A 5,592-nucleotide genomic window follows, 5' to 3' on the forward strand; every position below is an offset into this window, starting at 1 on the left:
TGAAGTTAAACTTTTCAAGTGAGGACAAAGCGGGCTCCAGGGCAAATACAGCCAGGGAAAGCCTCTCTGAAAAGTCATTAGGCCCACTTTATGGGCAAGAAAATAGGTGGGAAGAAATCAATGGTCTGCACAATGTCCAACAGCCAGTGAGTGGGGCTGGGAAACACTTCACGCCAAGCCCCCTGCCCCTGGCGGCGCCCTTCCCTTAGCCCACCTGTGCCCTGAAGCCTCCCCCCACGCCCAGCACTCCAGAGGCCCGGCTCTTCAGAAAAGGAGAGGTGCAGTCGAATGGAGTCCATGTTTGCTGGCCTTTCCGGCAGACGCACCCAGGAAACCCCCTTCCTTGGGCTCCTTGGCTGAGAACCTGAATCAGCACCTAGAGCACCTCCAAGGAACCGCACCTGTGCCTGGCTGAGCAGTGCCCACCTGGGTTGCCCTCTGTTGTGGGCGATGAGCTATGTTTATGTCGCCTTGAACACCAAGAATCTATGTAAATATATTCTAAATCTGTTCATTGGTTTGTTACAACTTCCCCTGAACTCACTAGGAAGTAAAATGGTGTAATTTAGAGGTTTTATCCAACCGTAGCACTAGAATGCTAGGTGCATTAGTGAAGCCACCCCTAATCTTAAGCAAATGTAAACTAGGCCTCATGTAATTTGTTTATGTAAATAGGATGTCCCTTGGTTACGCCCTCTACTGATGCACAGTGCATTCATTCTTCCTCCACCTCTGCTCCCCTCAGACTGACCATGTGGGTTCATCTAAATGCAGAATTCTAAAGAAAATCACATTCTCAGATAAATGAGAGACTGACACAGGAAAAGAACCTGTGTAAATCCCTGGACGATGAAGGCTAGCTTATTCCCAGCCATAGTCGTATTTATTTTAAAATAAAAGTTCCACCCCTTGTAGGTTCCTCATTGTAACAGGGGCATCTTTGGGGCAAAGGGGGAGTGAAGTATGCTTTGTCCCTGCTCCGCACCTTCTCATGTTTTCTAAGATGATTCTGGCCCCACATTGGGTCTGGCCTGGCCTATTTAAATCTCTGAGCCAGCTCTTCCAGGATTTCAGTTAGTTTCTCCTCTTCAGCTGGTGAGGAGGATGTTCTAGCAAGAGGCAAGTGTGTGGGAGCTGATTTCTGATCTAAAGATGAGAGGGTGGTTGGGGGAAGCAAAGATATGAACATTGCAGCAGCCTGGCCTGGCCTCTGTCTGCTGTGCTTGGGCCCCAGCTCAGTCATCCCACAGACACCTGCCAGGGAGCGGCCCCCAGGGGAGTTGTTCCTGCCAAAGGGCCCCACAGTGTCGTGACTGCTACAGAAGGGAGACGGGGTGGAGGACCAGAGCTTTGAAGTGGCTGAGGGGAGGGTCTTCAGGCCTATATCCTAGCTGGGAGGCTTGGGGCGCAGACTGTGGTGTGTTGGGACCTGGTGGGCAGTAGCCAGGGCTGGGAAGGAGCACGGTGGGAGAAGGCACACCATTCTTCACACTGCAGGGTCACCAGAGCTTCATAACAGCTCAAGCGGGTGGTTATCTATGATGGGAAAGAGAACCAGAGAGAAGACCCTAGCTTCTACCCAGGTCTCTTCTGCTGCATCTTCTCTCAACGTGCCTCCTCTCAGCTCACCCTCAGGATCCTGTCCAGATAGAGGCAAAAACCTGAACAGACACAGGGAAGCAGGGTCATGGTGCTTGCTTCATATTGCTGCTCTAGACAGCCCATTCCCCTGGGAACACTCCACCCAGTGCCCACAGGAATGCCTCTACTCAGACCAGGAATTTGAGGACAGGGATCACATTCTGAGCACTTATGTCCTCAAGGCACCTACTGAGTTCAGAAAAATAGATGAAAAACAGTGTTGGGGGGGGGGGAAGGGGGGGCAAAGTCAGGTGAAGCGCTTCACAAAACTCAACCGACAGGTGAAGGCCATCTTGCCAAGGAAGCCTGGGCACAATTCCACCCCCACCCCCAAGTTTCATGGGAAAGAGAGTCCACCTCAAGAGACCCCTAGCCTGTGGTTTTAGGGAAAGAGGGTATCAGCTGCCTTCACACAGGGAGCAAGTCACCTTGAAAGAACAGGCCACTGGGCTGCACAGTGGCGACAGGGTAAGCACCAGCCTCAGGATGGTGTCCACCCCCAGGGCCACAGCGCACAGCCTGCCCTTGAGCCTGGCATGGACAGCCTCACAGCTGCGAGAAAGAAGGGATGGGGACACAGGTTGATCAGTACAGCAGTCTCAACTGAAGAGATTGTGGTTGGCTTCTTTTTAATACCAGGATAATAATAAGGAAGGGGTTCATAGATTGCTTTCTTTCTACTTCAAAATAGCATTTATCCAATGGGTTCAGATTCCACAGATTCTTATTTTTAAAAACTCTGGGATCTAAGTGGAAAGTGCTGCTCACCAGATTATGAGAGTGTTGGGTCCCAAGTCCCCCAGGCTCCAGGTCACAGGCACCCAAACCAGCCCATTTCCTGAGAACAAAATCAACTACAGAGCCCTCTCTCCCCCTCCTTCTAGCCTAGAGAACGGGCTCTGCTGAGACTCCCACCTCCTGGGTTAGCATCTCTCTCCAATGATTCTGACCTCTCTAAGGATCCTGGCTGATGGTTTCTTGGGCTGATATAGTGTTTTCTTCCTTTTAGGGAGAAGTAGAGTAAGAAGGGATAGAACTTTACTTCCTCTGCCGAACTCCTCTGCTTCTTCCTCCCTCTGCATGTCTCACCCCAGGCTATATAAAAGTTCCTCACCCAGTGTTAGCTGGCCAGGCCCCATGGCCCATCCCCCTCAGCATGCCCCTATTGCAAGTGGCCCAGACCTGGCTGCAGACTACACCCCAGACCTTGAGGAACACAGTGTCCCTACAGTGAGCACATTGGAAAATGAAATCATTCTTTCATGAAGCCAAAGAAAGAAAAGAAACCAGAGAAAACAACAGTTGAGAGCTGTAATGAAATCAAGGGATTCTACAGACAGAAAGAATCATATAATCTAAGGCTCTCATTTTTTAAATAAAAAATAAACTTTTTGTTTTTACAGAAGCTATAATTGTGCAAAAATTAGGAAACACCAATGAACAAAAAGAAAAAATTTGGACTTCTAGTCAAGATGATAGAGTAGGTAGATGCTGTGTTTGCCATCTCCCATGACCACATCAAAATTACAACTAAATAGAACAACCATCCTTGAGAACCACCTGAAGACTAGCTGAACGAACTACTAAAACTAAGGATATGAAGAAGAAACCATGTCAAGACTGGTAGGAGGGGCAGAAATGTGAAAGTGGCTGGCATCACACCGTATGTGGTGGCTGAGAATCAGGAGGGAGCTCTTTCTGGGTTTTGTGGCTCAAGGCACCATGAGCAGCAATGTCTCCTGTGACATCCTCTGCGAGGCAGTGCGGGAAGTCCTGCACGGGAACCAGTGCAAGTGCTGGGAGTTTTTGGAGACTGTGGAGCTGCAGGTCAGCTTGAAGAACTATGACCCTCAGAGGGGCAAACACCCTGGGTTACCTCAGGCTCAATTCTACTCCCCACCCCAAGTTCTCAGTATGTGTTCTGGGAGACCAGCAGCACTGTGACAAGGCCAAGGCTGTGGATATCCCTGACATGGACATCAAAGCATGAAGAAACTCAACAAGAGTAAGAAACTGGTCAAGAAACTGGCCAAGCAGTATAATGACTTTTTGGCTTCAGAGTCTTCTGGTCAAGCGGATCCCACGAATCCTGGACCCAGGCCTAAGTGAGTCTGGCAAGTTCCCTTCCTTGCTGACTCACAATGAGAGCACAGCGGCCGAAGTCAATGAAGTGAAATCCACAATCAGTTCCAGGTGAAGAGGAGGTGTGTGTCTGGCAGTGGCTCTTGGTCATGTTAAGATGACAGATGATGATAAGCTTGTATACAACAGCTACTTCACTGTCAATTTCCTGATGTCATTGCTCAAAAAGAACTGGAAGAACATTAGGCTTTACACACCAAGAGCATCCTGGGCAAGCCCCAGTGTCTGTACTAAGGCACAGCTTAATAAACCATACTACTACCATTAACAAATAAAAGAATCAGGAGGGATATCTCAGCTTCAAAGGTCCCCACTGAGGACCAAGGCGTCCCAGCCCACACTGGGCTCCCCAGTCCAGAGCACCAGTGCCAAGAAGAGGAGACCCCACAACACCTGGCTGTGAAAACCAGAGGAAATTGTGGCTGACTGAGACGGAGGGCCCCTGGAGTCCTAGGCACACTTTTAAAGCCCATGCATAGACTTAATCACTTATGGACTCACTTATTCTGAGCCTGAGTAACAACCTGAAAAGCTCCAGGGACATACGGAGAGGAACTGAATTATCTGGCTTCAGAGTGATGGCTTGAGGAGCAGCTCTCCCAGACAGAAGTGCAGGTAGGTGCCACTGTTCCTTTTCTAAGCCCTCTACCCACTCAGTCTGCAGGCACAGGCTGGTGCCATATCTGAGTCTCCATCAAACTGGCTAGCAACCCTCACACCACCCTGGTGATTACCTGAAACCCCTGCCCCACCCAACTCATACACAGGCCCAAACCTCCTTCAGCAGCAGTTCCTCACAAGCAGCCAGCCACCACCACTCTGTGGACTTCCCTGAAATCTATGAAAGGTCCACAAAACCCAAACACAAAGTGGCTGGCCTCGGTGTGCCATGTGCCTCTTGCTAAGTGGCCCCCAGCCTGGCACTGGTGGCAACTGGTTTCAGTTCAAAGCATAGCCTCTCCTAGGTACCTACAAGCTCAGCACAAGCAGCTACCAGCACAGGCAGATCACTTTGTTTCTCCTACCAGGCGGCCCTGGGTGGGGCACAGGCAGCGGCTGACCTGGGCCTACACCAGAGAACTTCCTAAGAGGGCTCGGAACCGACACACACGGTGGCCAGTTTCAGACCATACCAGCACACCACCCAATTAACTCCACCAATGACACACCCAAAAGGTGGATTAAGCAACAAAGCCCTGCTAGAGCAAATTCCACTCTGTGAGGCCAGACCCCATACAACAACTTGTCTGCTATAGTCACGGCCACTCCACACAGCCAGTTAGCCTGAGGGTCAATCCCACCCACTGATATGCCAACAGCAATCAAGGTTCAACTACAACAGGAGGGCACACACAACCCACACCAGGGACACCCCTGGAGCACTGTGCTCAGGTGAACAGGGAGACTGCACCACTGGGCCCCACAGGATACCCATTACACATAAGGCCACATGGCCATGACTGGGAGATGTAGTAGGACCACCTACATAGGGAGGCAGCCAAAATAAGAAGACAAAGAAACATGTCCCAAGTAAAAAAAAAAAAAAAACAGGACAAAACTCCAGAAAAACAACTAAACAAAATGGAGGCAGCAATTTAGCAGATATGGAGTTGAAAACACTGGTTATAAGAATGTTCAATGAACTTATGGGAAGAATAGATGAACTCACTGAGAATTTATGCAAAAAGATAGAAACCAGAAAAAAGAACCAGTGAAAAATGAAGAGTATAATAACTGAAATTAAGAATACAATGGGAGGAGTCAATGGCTGATTATATTAAGCAGAGGCACTGAATCAGTGATTTAGAA

General features: G+C 49.5%; 1 pseudogene; it reads left to right on the top strand.

The window, feature by feature from the left end:
• Nucleotides 1-3,363: 3,363 nt before the first annotated feature.
• LOC102420495 lies at nucleotides 3,364-4,017 on the top strand (annotated as a pseudogene).
• Nucleotides 4,018-5,592: the final 1,575 nt, after the last annotated feature.

Source organism: Myotis lucifugus, unplaced genomic scaffold (assembly GCF_000147115.1).
Source record: "Myotis lucifugus unplaced genomic scaffold, Myoluc2.0 scaffold_7, whole genome shotgun sequence".
Classification (NCBI taxonomy): domain Eukaryota; kingdom Metazoa; phylum Chordata; class Mammalia; order Chiroptera; family Vespertilionidae; genus Myotis; species Myotis lucifugus.